The sequence below is a fragment of the Echeneis naucrates genome, chromosome 18 (assembly GCF_900963305.1).
Source record: "Echeneis naucrates chromosome 18, fEcheNa1.1, whole genome shotgun sequence".
Lineage (NCBI taxonomy): Eukaryota > Metazoa > Chordata > Actinopteri > Carangiformes > Echeneidae > Echeneis > Echeneis naucrates.
In genome coordinates, this window is record NC_042528.1 from 8,090,564 (window position 1) to 8,118,280 (window position 27,717).

Genomic DNA, 27,717 nt, shown 5'->3' on the forward strand with positions numbered 1-27,717 from the left:
CTCCTTCTCCTCCCAGCAATACATGCAGTCTTTAGTTGCTGGCAGCTGGAAACAAATTTTCAGGCATTGGCATTTTGTTTGCTCTGTGCTCACGAAACTGGGTGCATTCAACATTTATCCAAAGGGTGCGGCTGTGACTTTGAGACTGTCTGGAAATTAAAAGTTCAGCCCTTGTTCTACACTTTCACAGTAGCATGCTCCACCTCTGAGGAGGACGTGTTAGCCTGCTGTGGAAAAATAAAATCTGAAAGGGAAAATTGCACTTTCTACTCAACATAAAAGTAGCTGTCAGAGATTGGAGGTCAATGAAACTAGGAGGACCAATCTTCCCTGTCTGGTTCAGAATCACATAAAATATCCAGATCCAATTTCAGACAGCAAAAACACTGAAGGGTTATTATGTAAAATCACTTTGAAAGCTGTATTCCCCCCCCAGACTGGCAAATAATAGGCCTTTGATGTTACATTAAGGATTCTAAATAATTACAGTTGTGTGATGAGGATGGATGAAAGATTCTGAAAAGACGGCACAGCTCAACACAAATGCTTGCTTTAAGGTGGTGACTTTGTGACACAGATTTTGTGAGCAGCTGAAAAACTGTCCTAAAAATACAAAATAACAGATTACTTGTTTTAAATGAAATAGCCTGCCCTTACCTCCCACCCCAGCATGTTCGAAAACCTCGAAAAACCTGTTTTTTCTACTCCACTGTCCTTTTTGCAATTATTAGCTTTGCTACCTGTGTGTCTCGATGAGGAGGGAAATAATAAAGGGAAATAGCAGCAACAGAGTAGACCAATGTCTTTTACGCAGCATTTGGCTGATTTATGATCCTCCAGATGTGTCACTGGGGTGCAAAATGCTGGATTATGTTGCACAACTCTTTGTATGATGCTTAGTCCTCAATTTGATCCCACTGTTTGGCTTCATTTCAGTCTCCAACTCTGCTCCCTTTGGACGAGTTCCAGGATAATGTCAAATGCTGCCAGCGAAGGGCCCAGCCTCAGTTTAAAGTATGTAACCACAGGTGGAGTTTGACTCCCACTTTACTATGGCTCACATCAACCCCTGTTTCTCCATAGGTTTGTTTTCGGAGGTTTTAAAAGAAACAGACGGGGGTTTACTGCACTTGGCAGTCGGTTCATTATTGCTCACTTTGAAATGACACTTGACACCTTTGAGTAGAATATTTTGTACAATACAATATCCTCTTAATTTCACTGTTATATTTTTAACAGCTGCGAAGAAAAAACTCCCAACATGGGGGTTGCTAGTCCAGACAAAATATCCAACATAATTTTCAGCGATCATCTGGATTCACAATATTCAATGCAAAGTTTTCACTGTGGTTGTAAATTGTAATGTGAGATTCCTATACAACCTGAGTGTACCAGCAACATTGTAAGGAGACAAACAAGCCAGCAAAAACACTGCAAAAATACACACAAAAAAAGTGACCAATTATTATAAACTCTAGATGAAATGAGGAACACTCAAAGTTGGTTCTGGAGGGATGAGAGATCTTAAGCAGCCTGTCAGGGAGAAACACGATTCCTGTTCAGAAACAGTGGACTGGCCTGGTGTTTTCTCACAGCATCCCAAGTACAGTCATGGAACACTGGTTTCAGAAAAAATATGGCGTGGAATTTGATGATGAGGGTCAACAGCTATGAACAATCTCTTGAAACCTTTTCAACCTTTTCGTAGATTTGTGAAATAAATCAAAGGGAACTTGACATTCATTCAAAGATTTGGTCACACAACAGTATGGACCCTGTGGTGATATATATGGTATTCTTATATTCTGTTATTTGGTGGCTTTTTTGTTTCAGAAAATAAATAGCTGAAATGATGCATAATGCATGACCACAGAGACATCATTGTTAGTGCTATTGGAGTTACAATTAGCTTCCCTAGCAGTATGGCTCTAGGGACGGCAATTTTGGTCTGTCGGTTCATCTGTTCACCAGTTTGGCCCAGGCTGAAATATCTCCACAATTATTGGCTGGATTGCCAATAACTTTGTGACAATAGTGGCTCACATGCAATGTCCCCCAATGACTTTTCCTCCATCATGAATAATACATTTTGTTTTATGGTTAAGTGTCCGAAGCATGCTTGGGTATTTTTAAAAGCCCCCTATTAACAAAATGCAACATTGTTATCTCTTCATTTAGCCCATTATGAGGTTCGAAGTTTACTTGTCATATACCTGATACTTATACCGTATACCTACAGAAATGCTAAACTTTGTGGTTGGAGCTAATTAGCTAATATGAGCACACTGACATGCTAAACTACTATAATTTGGTCCTGATGAACAGAAGCATTGTTGGCCTTGCAGCGTGGACAGAGAGATTAGATTAAGCGATGAAGCCTCTATAGATGTGGGACAACTGCACAGTTCCAAACATCCATATGGGATCAAATCATGTAAATCAAGAAATGGCTTTCAGACACTTCTTAGTCCTACTACTGTATGTCAAATATCACATCTTATTGTGAATTGCTGTTTTGAAATGGCAGTTCTCTCGTCACCAGTCGTGCTCACTCTTATGTATTTTTTGGTTTTTAAATTGTCACATATAAGTTGACACACTGCTCGAATCCCACGAATTGTGACACTTCTGAAAAATCATCATTGTGCTTTTAAAGATGATGGTAATTGGTTGTGACATAATGGCACTGAGTTAGCTCTAAGAGCAGCAGGAAACCATCAGCACAAAGCTTTCATGTCTCAAAATTTATTCGTTTTCTTCTTGTTCAGGAATAGTCAAAGAACATGAGATTTTTACAATCCACAGAATGCTTTTGGTCCAAAATACATATGAGTGGTCATTTCACTGTTGTTTGGCACAAAGGAATCTCCTGTAATTGGCAGTATTGTGAAACATGCTGTTCTTAGGCACAGCAATATTGTTTTTGAATCCTTTTACTCATGTTCTTCATTACAACATCATTTCAAAGTTACGCATTGCTTGACATAATAAACTTCTTGTTTATATTTCGGGCATTTGAGCTAAGTTTGCATTTTACCTCTATCCATCATCCATAAAATATTGATTGGCCCAGGACAGTTAACACCACTGCACCTCTTCTCACCTTCCCTCAAATCAATCAGTTTCATGTAAACCAAGACTGGCCAGATTCATATACAATACCGGCATTGTTTCAGAGCTCTATAGTCATAATCACACCACTAAACCTCTGTCTAACTGATGCAGCTATGCCTTCGAATAAAAGTCAGCCCTAAGCCAAAAATAGCAAACTGGGTACCAGCTCCAGCCTCCAAAATAAATTAGGTTTGAACAGAATTGGCTTTTGGGTTCTCAGCAAGCTCCACTTCACCTTTCTGGGTGAAATGAATAATTTCAGATATTCTCCATAAGAGATCCATTTTTCAAATAGTTTCAAGTCCCAGGTTGAAATGTTATCAGCTGAAATATAAAACTCACTGTATTCTTAAAAAGACACTTGCTGTGATTTTAGTGGAAATGAAATGAAATAACCAGAAGAAGAGGAGCGGGAAACGTACTGTTTGTTGTGGAATGATATAAATGGCATTTGTTAAAGGACACAGCGTCACATTACATGCATCATGGAAAGGGTAAGACTTGAAATCACATGTTTTCAAAATATGAAAAGCTGCATTGAGAAAGGCTCCAATTTCTCAAGACCATGCAACATACACCTACTTCTTGAATAGAACATAATGACAAGCATTAAAGAAATTCAGCTTTTATTCATCTACACATTTTCCATGGTCCATTTTCAAGCTATTTTTCCTTTTGAACTGTAAACAACCAGCCTATTTCCTGGATGCCAAAAAGCCACGCCGACCTGTCCGTTTCCATATGACTCACAAAAGTACAATGGCCTGCATGGATGTTTGAGAGAAATGTTGTGGCTGTAAAAGACTTCCAGTGCCAATGTTTTGAAAAACTGACATGACACATTTCACTGATCTTTGGTTCCGTTCTGGTTAATTTCACGCCAGGAGTCATAGGTGCCTCAAAATTGGCTTTTAAAATGTGCAGCAGACATTCTAAGGGCACCTGACTGGTGTAGTTTCCGTTTGCATAGACTTAAAAAAAAGAAAAAAAGATTACTTTAATTGCCCAATTTAAAACGAGGGAATATGTGGCAGGGTTTAGCAAAATTGTCAGGTTTAATTGTGATGTGAAGTAAAGTCTGCTTTACTATTGTGTTGGCAAAGAAGTGATCATCTTTTAAAAATCCCCGACAGTATTATTCAAACACCTGTTTGGTATCATCAGAATTGAATGATCAGCTGTGAAACATATAATGGGCACCTCGAAGTGGCTCCAACTAGCTTGTGAACTTGGATCTTGGGCTTCAGTCGAGTGACTTGTTGATCGATGTCTTTGCAGGCCCTCCAAGTATTTTGGATGATTTAGTCAAAACAGACTTTAATATAGTCAATTTAATTCCACAACATGGATGCATGAGTTTATTAAATCTGGCAGCTCTTGGATATCCAGGTCAACAGGGCTAAAGCTATACAAAAGCAGGCTTTCTACTGTTCAATCATTTGTTACTTTACAAGTACATTTTTGTGGAAATGTCTGGCAAAGAGCATAAAAAATGTGATCCAACATCCTATTGCTCTGCATGACAATGAATAAATCAATGCATAAAATGCTTATTCATGGAACACTGTCCACCATCCAAGGGAAAAATGGAAATGGAACCGCAATTTTACAATCAGTCTCATCCTTGAATGTCACTGTTCTCTTCATCTTCAAAAGGGATTTGTATTGTTGTCAGAGTATGCAGCCTTGCCAGTAAAACAGCTTTGGAATATGAGCACCTCTCCCATTGAGGCAAGTCGACAAAAATACACTACAGACTACATAGCTTACTGAAATATATGAAAGATCACTTCTGGGAATTTACTTCACCTCAAGAAACTAAAGCGCTCCCTCTAAAACATGAAAGAGCGAGAAGAAAGTACATTTCTTTTGTTTCTAGTCAGACGCAAGCACTTTGTTTATTTCAACTGTGAATCCACAGTTGCTTAAAGATTGAAACTGATTACTTTGAGCTAACCATTTAAAACAATTACCAATAACTTTTAATGAACTGATTTTACTTCTTTGTTTTTTGTTATAGTTTCCGCACTACCGTACTCAGCACATGTGTGCGACCACGACTGTAAATAATTACACAAAACAAATAAAAAATAATAAAAAAATACTGAAAACATTCTGAAGTCTGCATCTCATTTAAGCAGGCCGTACCATACAGTCCGATGAACTCCTGCACTGACCTCTCAGGTCTGTAAGATGAAGTGGGACTTTAAAATAAACCCCATCTGTGTGACAGCATCAAAACAAAGACCTAACTCTAAAGTCTGGGAACTGATAACGGAGCAGCAAGATGAAGGAAACTTCAGACTCCTCTTAAGGTCATCTACGTTGGGTATTTGAGAAAAACAGGAAAGTCCCTCTTGGCCAGCTCCGGAAGAGATGCCCTTTTGGCACTCTAACTGCCTCCTTAACTACTTTACTAATCCCTCAACTTCCTCAAACCCTTTTGATTTAAGAGAGATGTAGAGACAGAGAACAAAGAGTTTGCAACTTAATAGGGTCAAGTTCCTCATGAGAGCAATTGTGTTCTGCTTATTTACCATAAGAAAAGCACACAATCTCTTTAATGGTTGACACAACTTTAGACGAGGTCAAATTCAGGTTGCATTGATGCACACAGTACATACTTCACCACAGGATCTTCTTTTTTCCCCCAACATATTATCATGAGATGTAGGTTAGCTTCACTGGTGTCAATGAAAGCTCAACTTTCGGAAAGTGAAGGGCTGTTTTTAAATGCCCGACGCAGCCAAGTTAGCTTGTATCACTAAACTACTTCAGAGAGCAAGTAACCCTTTTATCCACAGTCTTTAACTGCCTTGAAATGCTGTTTGTGATATTTTCCTTACAAGTCAAAAACGAGCCCTGGCTCGTGATTCAAACTTGTACGATGAGTTTGTTTAACCTGTGTAAAGACTGCTAAGATACTTTTCTTTAGCTTTAAATCCAGTTCTTTGTTGCTACAGAGAATTATGGCAACATAACACCAATTTCTGTGGAGGAATTTGGGGCTTATTTTAAGACCCCCAAGATTCACATTTGAATTCCAATGAAACCTAGAAAAACATTGTTGCAGACGATATTTCACATCATTCTTTTATTCTGTGGTGTATATCTTCATTATCCTTATTTCCAACTGCACTTAACTCCCTTGCAACCATTTCCTGTGTAAATATAATGATTACAGCCATTTCCTTAATAATTCTTTGCAATTATATTTAATCTCTTGCCCAGAAAAGAGACCATTGTATCCAAGTTTTACATTTGCTCCGCTTATTTTGTCACCACATAAAAACTTGTAGTGTTTCATTAAAGTGTGCATTCATACATACAGCACCTATATCCATGTTTATCTTCTATTCAGTGAATACGTTTCACAACAACAAGTTTCTTCAGAAACATATTTGTATTTCTCTGAAGTGTTTTGCTATATGTAGACATCCGTGTGTTTACTTTGCTACTCATGAGCGTATGATTAGTTAGCTGAAATTCTACACTTTGATTGGTACAACAGATGTAAAGCAAGACATCTCACTGATTAGGAGCTGAATTAAATCTAACACAGTCGTGAGAGGTAATGAACAGTGACGCCTGCTCCGCAAGCTCTAATGAAACCAAGCTCTGCACTATTCAATTCCAGGACATCATCAAAACACACTTCTGATACAGTTGTGAGTGCATGCTCGTGTTATCATTATGTTAGACTCAAAGCAAATTCAGAGTCAACAGGAGACCTGGTAATGCCAGATAGTCCCAAGACATCAAACAGGAATGAGAAACAAATTGCACAAGACAGCATTCATTATCATGCTGAAAGCAGCCACTGATTAAAAAAAAAAAAACAAAAAAACAAAACAACTTAATGATGCATTCTGTGCAGTCTATATGTGTACCCTGAATAGTAGTCATAGGATGTTATCAACTTGAAATGAATTCATTTTTCCACCCATCCCTGATGAATACTGTGCGTGTGTGTGTGCGCGTTTGTTTGTTGGTCCTGCACCATGTTTGTCCAGATGCCAGCTATCACTTCATTAAACCATGAGTCAAGCCATTAGGATGTGAGAAATTTGTCTGTTGCTGCAGGCTCCATTAACGCTGCGTCAAGCAGATTGTAACTAGTATTAAAAATGCATCTTTCTCTCCCTTCACATACAGAGCAAAAAAAAAAAAAAAAATACTTATACTGTCCATACAAGACCTATAAGAGTTTAGTCAATGGCAGCCTGTCTCAAACCCCTAAACAAAGATGCACACTTATTCAGACAGCCGCATAGTTTTACAGATGGAATTGCCATAGAGCAAGTTGGTTGTGTGTGTGTTTTTTTTTTTTTTTTTGTCCTTTGTCAAATCTGTGCACACTTGCCCAAAGAAGAGAAATGACAAGAATATGACTACACCTGGCAGCCATGCATGGATCATCTATGCTTTTGCTCCGGTTCAGTGTCAAGGCTGGAAAGCTACCGAGGAGGAAGCAGGGCCTTGGAGAAAGTCTTTTCATCACCTTCAGAGATCAATGTGTTTTCCTCTGGCAAAGGGTGAGCGCTGGGATACTTGAGACCCACCCTGTGTACTGTACGCTGCAATTATCCTTCCCGCAGTACTGACTGCGGTCAAAATGGAAGCAGAACACACTCCCTGATGAGGGGAGGTCAGTAATAAGCCAATCGATTGGCCAAGTCCCATCACTTTATGCTGTGAGTTAAACTGGCACAGGCAGCCATCCTGACAGCTCTATCAGAAAGCTATGCTGCAGACATTTCTGCGAATGTAGCCTATACTTGCACGCGATGGGGTGTTACTTTTGGGTAACTTTCTAATATTGCAACGAGAAAACTGCCCGAAAGCCAAAAAGTTTCATTTCATGTTGAAAATGAAAAAGAAAAAACCCAGAGCGGGAAATTTATGGTTACATTTTAGTGTTAACCAAGTACACACGTGTGCATGTTCAGCCACTGCAGAATCCTCCAGATAAATAAAACTGAAATCTAATTGTCAAAGTGTCAAAAGCTAACAGTCTCGTCACCTTTCACTGAATTATGCTGTCGTCCACAGAGGCGACAGAGACAAGGCAATGAATAGTTTTAAAGATTAAAGGCTTCAACACAGGTGTTGATTTGAAAAAGCAGCAGTATCACATACTCAAAACGAGCCAATATTGACCAAGAGTTAATAAACCCACTTAGCATAAACATGCAGTTGGGAAAGCAACCTGACGAACATTGATCAGCCACAGTGACGGATTTAAGTTTCTGACCTGACTTCACTGGTAATCGATCAATACCACCAATTAGACCATGGACTGCTGGATTGCACACGACAGCAAACATAGCTCTTGTGCTATATTTAGTAGTTACTACAGGATAAACTGATTTGATTACTCATGCCGATACAGTCCTGATTTATCCTTCGGATATGTGACACTGCGGCATGAAGACAGAACAGGAGACCTTTGAGTCATGCAGCCAAATGACTCAGGATCAGCCAGAAGATGCTTTTGAAGATCACTAAGGGTGTGTTTAGTGAATACTGCACCATGCATACTGATGGTCACATGCACCGCATCACACAGACCTGTGTGTTTGAGCGAATGTCCTTGTGTGTCTCAGTCCTCGAGTGCTTCAGTTGCTCAAATACTTGCAGGAGCATATCTGGTCAGTCGAAGAAATTGTCCAGCAGGACGCCAGAAGACAAATGGGACATACAGTGCATGATTGGCATCAAATGATCCCTCTCCTGTTCAAGTTCAGACGAAATACTTTGCCTGTGTTTAAGACCTCGCTAGCTATTGAATGTCACATTGAAATCATGTGTAACCCTATACCTGCTGCCAATGGATGACAAGACTGCCGGCTGACCTTATCAACGCCAGGGACTTGTGAGCCAGTGTTCATCATGTGCATGTGTATGTGTGGTGTGTGTGTGTGTGTGTGTGGATGGCTTTGGAGACATTGGGATATATAGTGTGGACCACAGGGCCCAAAGTTCTTCAACAAAGAAGAATGGAAAAATGTCAAATGTAACAAAATCTTTAAACAACTGATCACATCTGGTTGTTTACCCAAAACAAATAGCATCATTTCATTCATGAATTTTACAATTGTCATACAATAGTCCGAAACTGAAAATACATTAAATATAGATTTTTATATTTCTGCTGTGGACAATTTTCAACCATATACTGCTTCCCGTTTTTGCTGCAATGAGCCATTATCCTGATTGTATTTCCTGGTGTTTAATAATTAAAAAACTAAAAATAAAAATAATCGAACAAACCACCAACATTTTCTTACTTAGCTGTGTGGGTATCTTACAATGCAGCTAGCTCTGCCTTTATAGGCTTTGAGGTATGTGCTTGTCGTCCAATACAATGGAAGTAAAATGGAATTTATTTTAACATGCTCAAAGCAGCAGATGTTTCTCTACGAAAATACAGTTCCAATGAAAACTCTTCGGAGTAACCAGGATATTCCTTCTGGAAAGACATGTTCCTGCTCTATTTTTAAAGGCCCTGAAAATGTATTTTCTTCATCGACTGCCACAGTTAAAGCAGCTTTGGTTATTTTATAGGAGAGATTTCTGTCAGTGCTGTTTCTGGCCCAGCTATTCTCTCTGGTTTGAAGTGGGTGGAAAAAAAGTTGCTTTCACATATTTTTGTGTTCATATTAGCATTTCGCAAAATTATGAAACAACTGTAAAATTGCTTTGTACTCATGTCTGAAGATTCTCAATCATCCTTGTAATGGCTATCCAAGAGGTTTTAAATTGCCAATTTGAGTTGGTTGTAGGTATTTGACAAATACTACATACTTGAGTTTAACTTTTCTCATGACAATGACCAGGCCAATCAAGACCTCATGGAGACTAAAACTGTAACTGGATTTCCTCATCAGCCAGCCAAATCTGAAGGAGTTTCAAAGATAAAAGAAACTTCTCTAAATGTCTACAAAGTCCAGTTGTACTATGAATTTAGTCCACCATATTTCAGCGTGAAATGTATGCTCTTTATAGTTATACAGGACAATGGAATGCAAATAGAAACATTTAGTGGCCGTCACTTGCTGAATTAGTAAATTAGGAAGTGATTTGTGTGGACTGACCTTCAATCGAAACCAAGACTGTATCAATTTCACATTCTGTTAACCTGCAGTTTCACTGAGCTTTCCATCCCTTTTGATCTGCCCTCTATGGTTGTGAGTGCAATATTGTTCTCTCAACTGTGTTTTTATTTCCAGCTCAGTTTCATTATCGGTGCACTTATCAACCAGCCTTGGTGGTCTAATGCTGGTGTTTACTTGAGCGTTGCATGACCCATGCTGGATTATTCCTGCAACGGCCTAAGCACGCAAGCATGACAGGCACCGACTCTTATGTCATGGATACCCCATCTTGTCAACAGTGAAGGAAAATGTATGATAGAGAGGCTGTGAAGGGTTGGGGGGGTGTCTCATAGAAGAACAGAAGGATGAAAGATTTAAACAGCAAATGGAAAGTTTAGTGTCGAGGGCAAAGCCTCTTTGAATCGGTTGTTGGATTCACTGCTCATATGAAAGTCTTCAGACAGGGCAGTTGTTACGGTTGTTACACTCCAGCAGTGTGCAACGGACATGAAATGACAGAAATCTTTTTATCATCACAGATGAAAGAATGAAGAAGACTGACGTTAGCGTCTGAAACAAGATTTTCATCGAAATGAAAATACTCTCCGCTGCTCGGAGCGGCCTGCACTGAACAGTAAGTGCCAATTCAGCCCCCTGCTGGGCATTGACTCCAGAAAAACACAATCCTATTTTCCATCCAGCCCTCCAGCCAAACATAAAATAATGGCACAGTATGTCAAACCAACTGTGGTATTATCTGAAAATATGAAGTCCAGCTTGCATTGAGGCCTCATCCCAGCAGACCAGTGGGTGCCAACAGGCTGAGACAGGAGGTTGACACTCCAGTAGGACAGTTTGGTCTACTGTTACCAGATGCTGCATATGGTTATCAAAACAATGGTCTACATCGTGCAAACATGAATAAATGGTGAAGGTGCCAACAGAATAAAATTGAGGACTCTAAATCACAAATTCATTCACAAAACCTTAACTAAACTAAAAAACAGCACAGATGAGCTCAGAGAGAATGCTGAATGCTGCAAGTGTCTCCTAAACCTTCATGGTCCTGAGTGGAAATGAAAATAAAGTGTCATCATTGGGCTCTCAGCCTTAGACTCATTGAGAGTCAGCCATCTACCAGTTTATTTTCCAAAATCAGGAAAAGCCCTCTGCTGGGCTCTCACACATGAGAACTTTTACTTTTGATTCTAAATGAGAGCCTCAAAATTACTATATGAAAATGAAACACTCTTATTAGAGATTATTAGAGACCACAAACTATGGTAGTAAAATAAGGTAATCTTGCCATATGGACTTTCAAGAAAATTTTATATACAGCAAGAATATGGAACACGCAGCTGAGGTGCAATTCTGAGTGGAAATTAATAAGAAAAAGCCAAATTCCCTCTAAATGAACAAGGCTGTCGTTTTTCTAACCTCTGTCAATCTTTCCATTAAAAAGAAAAAAAACACACACACACACACAAACCACAGCACCTTCAGTTACTTTTGTGAGCCATTAATAACTCTTTAATGAGGGTAATTTTTTTCACAAAGCAATCACAGTTCCTAGCAGGACCTTCCTCCGGAGCTGAGTCATAGCCGACAACAACAAGCTTTATATACACCTTGTTCATTTTTACTGCAGTACATGGCGTAAAAGCAATTTCATTGCATCCAGTCAGGGGAGCCTTATGAACAAGTATAAAAGTTAATTCACTCTGCTCACTTCTTTTCAAGGTTAACATTTATTCAGCAGAAATTTCACAATAACCTGCGCATATTACTGCTGAAGCAACTAGTTAACAAGGTAAGGATTAAATCAGGAAAAACTTCTCAATAATCAGACATCTAGTTGTCGATTGTATAATTCTTTCTTCGGGCAAATTAATTTTTCTTTTTCACCTTCTCCATCAGACTTGCATGTCAAATAAATATGAAGCTACAACAGTTGATTAGCTTAGCTTAGCATTAAGGGCTGGAAATGGGCAGAAACACCTGGCCCGTCCACCTCCCAGCACTTCAAAAGTTTGTGGAATATTTCTTGGCCGCATGTAGTGACTTCCTAGAGTCACTGAACCCGGCCAAGAAATCATCCAGCCCATAACGCCCAACGTCCAACTGCAAGTTGTCAGATCAAACCAAGACTGTTTCTTTCTCGGAGGCAGACACAATAATGAGCTTTGAGAGAGCATAGCATGAGACTTTTATAATCCAGCTGTGAGTTTGACATCACCGGAGCACCAAAGATCCGAATCTGCTGTAAGCAAAACCAACGGCAAAGACCGTGAACCACGGTTTTCATGCTCTGAGAAACATCAAACGCAGGCCACACGCCACCATGCAAATATAATCAAAACATTTGGAAAACTTAATGTAATATGAGAAAACGCATTAGTGTAATTGCATTAACCAAAATATTTGGTACTGAATGAGACTGTTAGATAAAGAGGCGATGGGCATCAAGCTTGTGTTTAAAAAATAAAATAAAAAATAAATAAAAAACACAAATCACGTGCAAGGGGACACTTTCTGCCATTAAAACAAAGGAAGGCAAGAAATGGTACAAAGCCAAATGAAAAATTAGCTTGAGGAAATCTTTCACAATCCCTTGAAGTTCCCCAGAAAAGACAACAAAGTGTGTTTTGATAGCGTTTGAGCAAAGTACCTCTGCTTCAGGTTTCCTCCTTGTGTGTCAGTCAAACTGACCAAGTCAAAGGTCAGAGTAGGAGGAGGAGGACGGACTGAGCCTCTCGGGATCATTTGTAATCCTGACCTGTGGTTTCAGGTGGTCAAATCGCCACAGTGGAGTTGGTGGTGGGGCCCAGTTCATCATCGGTACACACTGTTCTCATTACAGATTTGAACCTGAAGGCTTTCAACAAAGAAGTTGCAAATACCCTCATGCCAGCTTGCTTGCCCTGAGGAAATGGCTGCCTCGAAAAATCAACATCCTGCCACTTTTTATATATTACATATATCTACACTTATGTGTGTTAAATATTTCTAAAACTACCCATATAAATACTATATATATGCAAGTAAACCTTGCTATGATCTTGCAGGACTTTTGGGGGAAAAGTGATAAAATGCAGGTTTTCAACCTGAAGGCTGTCACTTGAAATCCCCAGACTGTCTGTGAAAATACAGTATGTGCCGAGAAAATAAATGAGAAACACTTTTCCCTCCTTCGCTAATTTCTAAGTTTCCCTGAGCGAAACACTTAACCCCAAACTGTTCCAGTTGAGCGGCTCTGCAGCCTGATAAAGGACTGGCCAGCTCACAGGTGAGATCGCAAAGTAAACTGCTGCTGACAAGGAGCCAGATGAAGAATGCTCAGTGGAAAAAAACATATATAAATTTAAAAAAGAAAAAAAAAAAACACCTCAGCTCACTGTCAGCAGTAGTAGTCAGTAACAGCCTATCTTTCTGGGAACCCCAGCTTAACATTAAGACTGAATTTGGGGGAATTGCTACCCTGGTTCAGTGTAAAGGTAACAAAATCCATTAGACTGAGAAAGCATTAGGTCAAATTTTGTGATATAAGCATTTATAAAATATGGCCTGTCTGTTTTTTCCTCAGTCAGACAGCTGCTGGCCATGGATGTATTTTTATGAGACAGATATAAGCATACTGTATATGGCCATTTCCCAAAATGTCCAACTATTCCTTTAGAGAAACATGTGTGAATTATGATCATGGCACATGCTCCTACAGTTACATGCATTGTCAGGAAAATGATTAAAGATGGCATGAAATGGCATTTCCAAATGCTGAGCTCCTGTACTCAAACTTTTCCAGTAAAACATGCTCATGCTGTTTGGACAGGACAAAGCGTGAGCAGGGAGGTCAAGGTGAAGCATGGTAGCATGGAAAGTGACTCAAACACCCTGGAAATGAGTCTTCATAATAACTTAGACTTGCATCCTCAAATGATTTCTAAAAGGGGGGGCAAGATGAGCCACTTTCTGTTATATGCTATGTGTACACGCTAACATGGGACAGATTTTTCACATTTGCTCTTGACTTTTGTCCCTTACGGTTAAGTTTTAGCCTTAAACAAATACAGCCACTCAGCTAAACTACGGCATCTGAATGAGCTGGTGATATAAACAGATTTTGTGGTTTGGGGCAGGGAGCACCTTCTTTGGCACACGGTCCAGCTGGCAGCCATACCACGCCATCAAAGCGGTTATGAGAAATTTGCAGACGTTTTAGATTAAGCCGGACAATCATCTCCTCTTACATCTCATTTAATGAGAGAGATTATAAGAGATCAAGCCTGTGAATCCATTCTACTCCTTCATAAATCATAAGAAGACATGCAAGATTTAATTAGTCCTGCTCGCTTAACCTTAGTAGCACGGAAATTGCACACCAGCCCAAATACTTTGAGCTCTGTATGAGAGGTATTTACAAAAGAGATTTGAGAAGGCAGGCTGTACCAGTAAATGGCAAACAAACTAATAACCATGGCCGAAAAAGAAAGGAGTCAAGATTGTTATTAGATAAACAGTGAACGAAACCAGCAGTGCAGTGGAGGATCTTTGGGTGAAATGGCTTATGAGAGGAACCTGGATGCTATTTCCAGGCCACCCATTTGTTACAGTCTAAGCCAAAGTAAAAATCCTACAGCATACAATGCGGCTATTGAGTTCCTGGATGGGGCGGTGATAAAATCTATTCTTGTTTAGAGCTCATGTGTATCCAAGATTGCATTCTATTACGTTACCTTCATGGTATAACAGGCTGCCACAAAAATAGTAGTACTGAGAAACACAAAGGCAAATAATTTATTGACTAAAGCAGCTCATTTTTAATGTTCTGCTCCACTAATAATTTTTTTTTCTCCCCCAAATAAGTCTTGCATGTGTACAGAGAATTGAACATGCATGTTTCTTTCGCCTTTCACAAAGCTTCTGTTTAATCAAAACTACAAAGCTTTTGGTCACGTCATTAAAAGACAGCAGAACTAGGCCAGAGATGATGACATGGAGGAAACTTGAAAAAGAAACATTATGGGTGGAGATCAGATTTGGTTTTCTGACCAAATAAAGTAAACGACATCTCTTTTGAGTGCCCCGCAGTTCCCATTTCCAAATGCTAATGGAAATAAGTTCAGACAGTAGCATGTGGATGTTTCCTGACTTATCGTTGGGCACCAGTGAGACCCCAATGCGGCATGTGTACACTTTCCATTCACAGGATAAAGGAGGCCGTTTGCCTTCAGCATCTTAATAAAGAGGAACATTCTTAGAGATGCTGCGATAACAGGCAGCATTTTTTGATGTCTGTTCTTTGAAGCAGAGGAAAATCATTTAGGCTATGGTTTGTGTTGACCACTCCTGAAAATAGGCCTAATAAAAAAAGTCAGACAAAATTTGTATCGTTTGGCTGAGATCAAATTCTATTTCCTTTTTAGCAATAATAAAAAAGAAAAAAGAAAAAAAAAAAAAAAGGGGGAAAAATACTTAATCCAAACGGTGGAAATTCATAGAAGAAAAGAGTGGGTTTTATTTCTGCAAACAGGGCACTGATTGTTAGTCTGCTTGAGTCAATTACTTGTGCAAGTGGCAGCATATTGTTCACATTACAAATGCCATGTTACACTGTTTATTGCTGTGTATGTTCCATGAGAACTTGTCACTGCCTTGCACTTGTGGGAAGCAGATTAAAGGCAAGAGCGATGTGTTACTGTACTCCTAAAGAGGGGTTCAATTATTCCAAGCCCGCATGTGAAGATGTTCTGGTCCAGATTCAGTGCCAAGCCATCCTTGACAATTCTCTCTGAAATCTATCAGCCTCTGAAGCCGTGGTATGCAGCATCTATCTGCTGTCCAACATGCACAGTTCTCACAGTCCTCGTCATGCACAGCGACTGCGTGTGCACGAGCGGTGTTGTCACATGCGTGTGTGTTGCTTGGTTAACTGCCTGTGATGTTTTACATACAACACCTACGCTGGCAGCCTGCACTTTCCACAGGCTCCACTTTATCAATCATTACTGGAGGAGAGCCCAAACAGAGGCCCTCAGCGGTAATTTCGGTGGATCATTTGGTGCGTGCTAAGGCAGTTGTGATTTACGTAAACATTGAACGCTTACAGATGGGCACTATTAAAAACAGGCAGCTGAGATGTTAATCTGGTTGATCCTGAAGGATGTGTCTGGCTTCAAGATTTAAATGGTCCAAAGATGAAATATTTTATCTCAGATTAAGAGTTTCTACATAATTTTAACTTGAATAATGAAACATCTAAAATCAGTTTGTGAAGGGGTCAGAGCAAGACAAATGTTTAGCTTTGCTTGAAAAGCTTATTCAGTGTGATTACATTTTATTCATGATTGTAAGTCATGACCTATTCAATGTACTTACATTTATCAACTACGTCGCTGTCAAGTCATTTTACAAGTAGTGGCTGCTCAAGGTTTCAAAGTGTATCTGAACCAGTGCATCTCATGTAATACTGCAAATTAAAACTTAATTAGGGAGCTGGACAGAACCACCAGGACCATTTCCTCCCTTTTTAGTTTTTATGTTGAGTTAAACTAACCTGAAATGGAGTTAGGCACATCGTTTTCAGATTTATGGGGGGTTGCCAACAATTATCTCATCCAGGTCTCCCCAGAAATGAACTAAGTAAAAAATATGAAATAAACCCAAGTCATCTGGGCAATACATGTCGATTCCAAGTTAATATATATTGTTGTGGCTGTTCCCATACACCCTGTTAACTTTTATTTTCCGTCCTGCTGTGGTAAATGGATGAAAAAATATTTGGGAGATTAAACACCTTGACAACATCAACATGATTCCTGGGAGTGTAACCATTCACCAAATCAGACTGCGGCTGGCTGGAGCCCTAAAATACAGCTGCATTGCTTCGGACTTCCTGAAATGGGACAAGGCTGGGATGGCATCAGCTGAATTGTTGGAGATATCTTTGATACCCAAATTCCTACTCTGACAGCCATATTGTTGACATTTTTTGCCCAATTAACTGCAGGTTGTCAACAGACGGCTTTCACGTTTCAAAGATCGTCTCTGCTGGTGTCAAGAGACTATTAATGTTTTATTCAGGTTTCTCTGCGCTTTAATTTTCTCGTTGTACTGATTAATTAATCCTGACAACCTACAAGTAAAAACTGGTTCTCTAACTGAATTTTTGAGAGAAATATCCATATCGCAGAACACAGAACACCAATTGCGGTATTAGCAAGCGGGAGAAGTAACTACCGACGCTGTGGTTTGCTATTGTCAGCAGAAGCACCACCATAATGGCTGTCAGGGAAGAGATGTTTTCGAGCTCATCATGTTAAACTCATTCTATGACAGCGTATCATATCCCATTATATTCCTTAACAAAGGCTCCTGCATCAAATACACACACACCACACTTTACTGATCCTGTGGGAAACCTCGTCTCAGCTCTCACTGTTGCTGGTAGTTTCACTTCTCCCCATAGGTTCACCCGCCATTTTCAAAGATTTTACCATTTCCAATAAAGCTTGGGAAACTTTGTTGAGCTTTGGACTTGGCCCAAGAAAGAACTTGTCTGATGCATGTATACAGTGGAAGCACAAGTTTTTCCCCTCCCATACTACAGTTGCAGATGGTGAGACCCGGGCTTGTTGGGCTCCCCTGTGCCAAAGCTCTGCCAGGGAGGCCCCTTTGATAATGAGCCTTACACACAATTTACAGCCACACTACAATAATCCTGCAACAATGGTTTCCACATAACTTTTGATTGAATGGGCCTTTACTGGCAGGGCCAGGCTTGAACTTTGCTAACAAGTGGCCTATGGCGGTGTTTGCCAAAGTTTACCTCACTGGACTGTATGACGGTTGGTACGTGCATGATTGTGAGGGAAAATTCAGACAAAATTCTGAAAGCTGCCACAAGCTTATTGGAAGTGTATTCAAACTTCGCTGAAATTACTACATTTTGTGCATTTCCAATCAAAATTATTCATCTTCATTCAGCTCGAATTAAATCATAACTGCCCATAAAGTGGCTGTTTCTGCTCTTCAGTTTCGATCTGGATTAAACAAACCTGAAGAAAAGCCTTTATGGCCTTTAGAGGTTTATGTGGTGTATGGGTATAGGCTGATGTTTCCTTTGCAGACCAGGTGAGGTGTTTGCATCCATTTCCAGACTTCCAGCCCTAAATTCAGCTAGCCAGCTACTGGGAATCGAGTTATATTTCCTTGACATGTGTCAGAGTGGTATTGATCTCCTGGCAAGAAAACAAACAAGTAAACGTTGAACTTTTGCCGAACATACTTTGAATCTGTGGCTGTGTTCCCAAAGAGTCTGATGGATAACGCAGACAAACCCAACACAGACATTGCAAAGTTCAATGCAAAGTCAGCACTATGGTTTCTCCTACGTGGAGATAAATTTACCCAAAGTTCGTCAGCGCAGAGGTCAAACTGTTAAATCTGTGTCAAAACCTCACAATAGTACAGTTGTTCCCTGTTGTTGTACAATCAGTAAACAGCTCAGTTGTTATCCTGTCACATAAGATGTAGGACATGAGCGTGACATTGCCAGAAGACGTTACACATGTGAAACTTTACCACAGAGGGTAAGAGTACACCGCCGGCATGAAAAGCCCCTCAGCCGTTGTTGTGTGATTTGTGGAGAGGGTATTTGGACTCAGATCACGGGCCCTGCTTTAGGTTGTGTCGGTGCCAGGCGCATGATGCAAAGGAAAAAGAGGCGAGGTTAAGAGAAGGGTGTGGGAATTCAGAGCTCCATATGCAGTCTTCAACATAAGCAACCTGTCTTTACTCAGCGTTCACCCCAGTGACAGACAGTAGGGTTGTGGTGTCAGTGTGGAAGCACAGAAGAGGATGTAGGTGGATCTGTCTTTTATCACGACAGAGTGGCAACCTCATGGGAAGGCTCTTTGTCTGATAAAGTGGCCTTGAATGAATACAAAGCATGAATTACCTTTTTTTTTTTAAACATCTTTGACACAAAGGGAAGAAGATTTCACTGAGAAATTTCTTAATTTGCTTCATCATATTTCTGAATAATGTTCTTCCCCAGTCATGAAGCGCTCAGATGACACATTTGTGGAAGCAGATGTCAGACAGCTAACATTTCCCATACCAGAAACATTTCCTTTTTCCCCTCAAAATTTTCCTTTCTGGAAATACTTTGATCCTGTCTTGTCCACCATCGGTTTTCACATGTGCCAAATGAATAGGTAGAGACTTCTTGGCGTTTCCAGCCCCTGGACAACTTTTAAAACAGCACTGGGCCATGTCCTGGGTGTATTTTGAGGAAGCCGAATAGACAGGTGCTTCCCATGGTGCAAAAATGCAGGACACTAGGGAATGCATGAGGGGTTAGATGCTTCAGACAGGTCACAAGCTGTTTTGACTTTCTGGACTCTTAGGCAGGTGGTGACAGCAGTGTGTAAGCAAAAGGGGTTCTTCCCTTCACCTCAAACCTCTGAGGGGCACACTGTGGATGAGGAAAACAAACTTATAGACAGACCGGTTGGACATGTGGGTATAATCTTCACCCATCTTCATTCTCTTGATCCTTGTCAACTCTCATTCGTCCAACAAGTTATTCCCATGTCTGATTTTTATCTATCGTTCCTCAAAGCTTTACTTTTTTATTTTGCCGTTTTAATAAAATAAGCATCAAATTTGCTCTTGTCTGACTTATGTTTATCCTCAAACACACAGCTCCTGAATCATGATAACATTAAATAAAATCCCTCGGAACAGCTATTGAGATAATAATAGCTGGCCTTGTAAAACATCAAAGAAAAGTACTTCAACAAAACCAAGCCATTAGGAAAAAAACATTACCGTAGTAATCAGAGCTCTGATTACAAATTAAAAGAAATATGATGAACAAAATCATTTTTTGGTGATTTAAGACTCATCCAGTACTTTAAAAACTGATTTAAAAGTTGATTATATGACTTGAACCTACAGTAAACTATGCTGCAGTGTTTGCTTTGCATCAGCTCTAGACAGTAAAACGCTGTTTGTTTTTGGCTGTGACAGTTACACGCAGCGTTTTGGCTGCAGAAAATAAAACTTCAATATCTTAATTTATCAAACATTAAAAGTGTGATTGAAATCCAATTTCTATTGCAGGAAATACTAAACCTGCCTTGACATTTCAATCCTCTCAGGCAATTGCTGTATTTTGTCTTCGGCTTTTTGCAGAGATAAGGAGCCATTGTGCCTCCACCAAGGTAATAAAGTGCCAAATCATCCATCCTTTCCGATGCTACAATACAGACCGATGAATAAGATGACAACATATATAGGCTGTACATGATACATTGGACTAAAGTTAATTTGAAAATGAGGTGGCTCCAAATGGTATCTCTGAAGCATAATAAAGATGAGGTATTTCATCCTCTTGATTCTCCCCAGCACATTCAGGTGACGGGACCGTAACACGGAGTCAGGTTTTAGAGATTTCTGATTTGAATATTTCTGCGGCGGTGAAGAAAGAGTAAGGAGATGATATTTGCCCCGTAAGCACTGATGTTGTCATTTCATGGAAATTAGACAGCAAAGAAGCAAAGAAGAGAGAGAAGAACCGCGCTGATAAATTCCTCTCTCATATTATAAATAAAATGCACAGAAAAACAGATTATCAGTGATGAAAGTTGTGCATTAATCCATTTCATGAAATATTTATATTCATATTTTAAATATTCCTAATATATCCTGTGTGAAAAATGTGAACATGATTATTTAAAACCTTCCATGATGCTAGTACTGGAAAATAACTGGGAATTCTGCTCAAAACTATCTATGAAGCCAATAAATAACATTTGTATCAAAATGATATGAAATCTTCCCTCCATGACTTCAATGGTATAGAACAATAAGAAAATATGCCTATAGCTGAATACAAATACAAATGTCTTACTAAACTATGGATGCAAATGTCATGAAGCATCCTAAAGCTCGAACAAAGAGAAGCTTGCAGGAGGCAGACCCAATCCTGTACGTGAATGACTGAGAAGTACACTGCAAAGCAATTCAGCTACAGGTTGGCTCCAAGCATATCTGTGGCGCATCAATAAAAAGAAATAAGCATATCATTAACTCTCCATTTTCAAGCCAGTGATGTTAAAAAGCTGAAACAGCTCATCTCTTGCTGACATTCATCAAGCATGCAAAACATTATATAAGTTAAGACAATAATATACCACAATCAGCAACTCTTAGTGATCCTTTGGGATGTCAGCGAAGATTGAATCCTTATGACGGAGTCAACACAATCCAGAGCCACCTACAGAGGAGAAAGGAGAACCGCTTCCACTTTGAAGTGGTGTTTGTGGCCCACTTGATAATAACAAACAGCAGTGAGCGGAGAATCACAGCAGCTGTTTGCCATGTACAGACACTGCAGCAGTATCCCACTGAAGCTGTCTTGAATACAGCAGTAATCAGCTACGCTGGAAAGAAAGTGTGCTGATGGAAGATACATGTGCAGCAGCAGCATTGTGAAGAAATATGTATGGACACAGCAGGGCATCACAGCTATTGCCCCCGTCGCACTGGGAGCAATAAGTCCTCAGTCCTCTGTGCATCTGTATGACGCACGGACATAATCATAAAGGAGCAGGTCTTCATGTTGTATATGAACAAAGTAAGCAGGGCCAACAATGGAAACTATTTACTTCTACTTATAGATGGGATTTACAACAGTATTCTGTTTTTGACATAAAAAGAACCAGAAAGCATTTCTCAGCACTGCAGTGGCTGCTGCAACTGTTTTTCACTTCTTGTAAAACATTAAAACGAAAGTCACCCTTGTCAGTTGATCTTGAATGCAATTATATATTAAATGATGTCTGACAAACTTCGATCGCCAGCAAAGATTAAGACGGTCCCGTCCACTGTACAGGAAGCCAATTAGTGTTGCAATGTTAACACTGATATTGCAAGCTTGATTAAGTCCAGGCATGTGTGTATCGATTGCAGCGAGAGAAAATCCCAGAAGACTTTCTCTCACATTTAGAGTAGTAACCACTGCCTTTCATCAGAATTACTAACACAGAAAAATAAGAGGAAATGAGGCAGCGTCTTTTACAGTGATGGTTTGGAAGTTGGTGCAGTAGAAGAGAACATTGTTGTCTTTGTTCATAGCCGTGTTTATGTTTTAAATTACAACCCTTTTTTTTCCTCAGGGTTTGGAAGTGAATTTCAGAAGTGCACTTTTTCACAGAGACCCTTCACAGACCACATGCTCATCAGAAGAGGAGGGGACATACTGGAAGTGCAATAATCCCCCCCAAAATTACCATTACTGTTTTGTAAATGGTCACTGGGACAGTAATTGGTTGTTTATTTACCATATGTGATAAAAACAAAAAAGCTTGAGCACTCTGTGAGCCTGATGCCCACAGCAAATGAGGGGTCAGGGATTGGAGGGCAGCATGCTTCAGCGGAAGACAAGGAAGAGGGGGATCATTGCCAACGCATGCTAGCCTCAGAAAAAAAGAGGATGGATAAACAAAAGAAGGCAAATGGGATAAGCAACATAGGTGAGAGGGGTCACAATACTGAAGATCAGCGTAGGTCCTGTGGAGCCCAACAGCACCTTCACATAACATGTCTCCATCGTAATACTGAAAGATGTGGAGATTTGTGAAAAAAAATGGAGGAGGACTCATAAAAGCACATTGAAGGGGAAGTTTTAACAAAACAGACTTCTGTCTGATTCTGACACAGGAAAGCACAGTGTGCGGGGGGGAAAAAAATAAAAATCAGCAAGGCTATAAATCTAGACAGAGCGACAGTGACAGTGGACAGAGGAAACAGGCCTGATGAAGCACAACATTTATGACCATTTCCCTCCCACAAAACCAAACTAATTTGCTAATTGCAACCTCCTGTTGCCTCTTACATTTTGGTTTTCCTGAAGCGCAGTCCCACTGATTTCACCTCACCTGCCCTTTAGACCTGCACCATCTACTTCTCTTACACTGAGCTGAGGACAGCAGCCACCAAAAAAAAAGACCACCAGCACGTCCTTAGCGAACTCTTTTTGGCATGTCAATTATTTCACAGAAACTCTAGAATGCTGCAGTTTCTTACAGCCAATTTAAAAAAAAAAAAGCAGTTGGAGCAGTTGATCACCCTCATGCCACACATTAAGATATAACCAAATATCGATTCAAATGTATGGGGGGGGGGGGGGGGGGGGGGGGTCAGATCATAGGAGGCAAACCACATTCATTCCAAAGAAAAGTATATTAAAAGGTTCTTCCAACACATTTGGAACATGACAGGTCAACCCAGACGAGGTTAACTGTACCACATTACAAAAAGATCCTAATTTTCCCACCACTCCACCGTGATAATTGCAGCAAAGAAAAATGTTATTGTAAAGTGATGCTGTGAGCACTTTCAATGACCGTAGGAACCCTGTACTCACACACCAATAACACTTGAGGAACTGTAGTAGTTAATTGGTGAGCAGACATGTGTTTACTTTGCAAAGTGAGAAGGGGATTGGGAAATTATCGACAGGCAGGTCTGCTGGATTGCAGACTGCCCTTGAGCGCTCGGATGCTGGCGCAGGGACTGCACAAGTGTCTACTTTAAATTCAGGGTAGTTTGCAGATCATTAAGGTAATAGTCTCCAGTAAGTATACATGGTATGGACAGAAGTGGGAGGAAACAAGAATATATCTGTCTGTCCAAACAGAAAGTGGGACCAAATGAGTTCATGTGGAAAAGGTTACAATTCCACAGCTAAATGTGGGATTTCCAGGCTCAGAGAGGTGCTCCAGTTGACTGGATAAGAAGTGGTGAGACTTCCAAAATGTGGCGTATACAGACAACGCATCACCATAAATGTCCAGCCTTAATTTGGTTTTGTCAGAATATGCATTACTGCTACTCTCGTGTGAATTATACATTAAACTCTGTAACCTCTAAACCTTGCATGTTCAAAAAGCCCTGTGTAGAAATGTACAGGAGGACTATTAATTACCAAATAAGTGGGCTATTGTTAACCTGAGACTAGTACATAGCCCTCAAATCATTCTGGTGACCTTTGACCCTGTAAACGGCACAAAAATTTTCCTCACGTTCAACTGCTGAGGCCATTTAACTTCCAACCCTGATCCTACCCCAGTGAAAATACTCTAAATGCATCAGCATGTCAAATGCATGTTAAGGTGCATAAATCTAGATATGTGCTAAAGCTGGTGATGGAATATGGAATAAGCCTCCTCCATCCAGAAGAGGAAGGAGTGGAGCCTTTTCATAGTTTACGCAAAGAAGTGCTGAGCTGAACAAAAGGTACCTCAGTTCAGACAGCCGAGAAGGATTGGAGAAATGTGTTTGACATAAGAGGAAGGCAAGCTTTGACCCTTTTTGCATCAGACTGCTGATGCATTAAGAGATATGCATTGGGAGGCAGCAGGCACCTAGAATTAATTCAGGACTCCTCCAATTTGGTTGGCAAAGCAGGTTCTTGTCTCCGGCATTGGCATATAACTCACAAATTGAAAGGCTTTAAGGGGAAAAAAAGAGGCAGTGGTACAAATAGAAACAGCCTTCCTCCAGAAAAAAACATTTCTGAAGTAGCATCCTATCCCATCGAGTTCAAAATGTTTCTACTTCAGCAAGAAATTTAAGTGATGCAGTAAAGCAAAAACACTGATCAGCTTTGGGATTTCCACCATGTGCTGGATTGGAAGGATGAACCAACGACTACAGCTTGTGGCTTTTCTGAAGTGGATGACTCCATTTTGCACACAGAAAGAAGCAAGCATGCAGTATAGTATGCCTACACAACAAGCTGAGAATTTTTTTATGTTATCTATTTATCAAAAGGAGCTGGCCTTCACATCTCAAGGAAAAAAAAAAAAAAAAAAAAAAAAAAAAAAAGTTGAGTTGAGCGGCAAACTGATTCTTCTTTGATTCTTTTCCATGATCAATATTTACTACAAAGAAAAAAGCTGGGTACAACAAATCACCCTATTTTTCCAAACGAAGTGGAACAAGTCACAACTGATATATTGGGGGGGGGGGGAGTTTGTATTCAATGTCATTACCCAACACTCCCACATTGCGACTCACTGGGCTCAATGACGCACACCAAAAGATATTAGACATTTATAGACATTTGTACGTGAGAGCACGAAAAAATGGATCCAAGTTTCCGTCTCCTACTTGACAGCATCACTGAAGTTAGTCGGACCTTGTGGTGACATCATGGTAATAAGTGTAATAAAAGATATTTGCTGACTTTTAATTGGTGCTTCCTGAAGGAGCTTACTGCTCCATTGCTGTTGGAGGGGGGGGAGAGGGACAGTTTTTCAGGCGACGGCTGGTACAAGTCATTAGAAGCCACATTCAAAACTCAGGATCATTACCACTTTATTCCCCTTCTTAAGATTTGTATTCATTTAAATTAATTATGAGATGTGTAATGGCTGGACGGCGGTGCACAGCTGTTGACTCTGGCCACAGAGGCAGAAATAATTGACGTTCTCAGTATTGACTGCTTTTATTTGAACTGACGGGGGGCCAGCGCACGTTCGCCAAGGCCTACCTCTGGCACTGCACTGCTTACATCTGGGCCTGATTCATCAAGTTATTTGCATCAAAGTGCAACAATGTGCAAACAAGTATAATGAACAAAAGGAGCCCAAGAAAATGCTTTGGATGATGCATGGCCTGCATGAAGTAAATAAACCGAATGAGGATACAACAAGGTAATTTAGGATTCTATTTTTAAATCCAGATGCTTATGATCTCAAAATCCAGCCTTTAATGAGTCTTGATGACAAAAGATGGAACGGGGTCAATTTGAGCTTTGGCTCTTTCTGTGGTACAACACAGAGGGGAAATGGGGAGGAGTCCAAGTTAACAAACTTTTTAGAGCTTTTGTGAAAAGCTTTTTGAATTTTTATTTATTTATTTTCCACAGAAAGGCCTACCCTCTTATCCTGAAGCTTCACTAACCAACAATGTCAGAGATACTAAATATCCGCTGATGATTCAGGCAGCTTAAGCCAGAACTGTCACAGATGCAGCCACATTATTATATCATTACGAACACTAATATTTCGTTGTTCAGACAAACTTGGGGCCAAACTCAAGAGGTTCATTATTTTTCCTAATTTTCAGGAGGAGACGTTGAAAAAGTCATGGACTGCTGCAGAGCTGACTCTGGTATTGATGGATTAAAGTCCAAAAAAACGGTTCAGAGAGAAACCATAATATTCTTCAGACAGAACATGTTAAATCATGTTGCCACTCAGCTAGTCACTGAAGATTGCTTTAGGATCGTTCTATTAAACAAATAAATCCTCTCTCTTCATGCATGACCATCCATGGCTGGGTCTGTTTGAAGTAAAACAGCTTGTCCAGGGGCTGCACAGTTTGTCATCTCACATTTGTCACATATTCTCTTCCTGACCTTATCGAGACTCTAATTTTGCATCATTCAATTGCAGCAAGTGACTATACCAAGCAATAAATTGGAAGATTGTCTCCTTTGCCCAAGATAAAATTTAAAGAAAATTATCATGAACTCTACTTTTAAATCTGAACATCTGTAAAAAATCATATCCAGTGTCTGATGGTTGGTTCGGTTTGCTCGTTTTTTTCCCCGTCATTATTTCATTACAAGAGGGATGAAGGTCTCCTCTCTTCTTGAATACAGTGCAATTATTCCTGATGAAACGAGATGCTTTCCTGTCGCAAGCTTTTTACATCTGAGAAATGTTTTGGCATTTTTGACAGGGGAGGGGACGCAAGGACGTTACTGAAGAAGGCCACACAAGAAGGTGTGAAGGAGGAGAAGTACGACATATAAACATGTGGGCTCCAAACAACAACGAAACCGTATTCTTCGACAGAGAAGCATTCAAAAATGAAAGAAGTTAACTCACTACTTAAAATAAATACTGTTCAAACAAAATTTAATGCTTCATTTAAAAAGCTTTGGGACCATCTTGCCCCTGTGGCGCTCGTCACACGCTGTCTGCACACTTGGAGGAGTCGGACTCCAAACTAATTGTATAGCCTGAGCAAAATGCACGGGGCTATAGGGTCTGGCACCGGCATTCAGCGCATGTGACACCAGCCACGAGTTGCCAGCTGAAAGCCCTGAACTGCTGTGGGCAACGCAGCTTGGCACAAGGCTGAACAGGCACCACCGGCATCAAGCTGCTCCGTGACAGACCAATGCTATTCGGCTGTTAACAGGTCCCCAGCTGGCGTCTGCTTTGTGCTGTACATGTTAGTCTGGTAGCACGCCACTGTTTTGGTCTGTGGATGTTCACGAGCATGCGTGCAGCATGGATGATGGCATTGAAGTGCCAGGGGCCCCCTCCAGCACAAGCTGCCACCAGAATAAAGAAGCAGCAGCGAGCATTTATTTAGACAGCTTGTGTCTGCGACAGGCGGATTGCGGGCCACAAGCTCCGGGGCTGCAGGGACAGAGTGGGGCTCGTTTGTACACACACCCTGTGCATGGATTGGGTTACAA

At 40.3% G+C, this 27,717-nt stretch overlaps 1 protein-coding gene across 5 annotated transcripts in view; it reads right to left on the reverse strand.

Annotated features, from left to right (window-relative positions):
* The window catches only part of col25a1 (collagen type XXV alpha 1 chain), a 128,317-nt gene that overhangs the window by 57,713 nt on the left and 42,887 nt on the right, over positions 1-27,717 (reverse strand). The gene's annotated exons all lie outside the window — the stretch shown is intronic.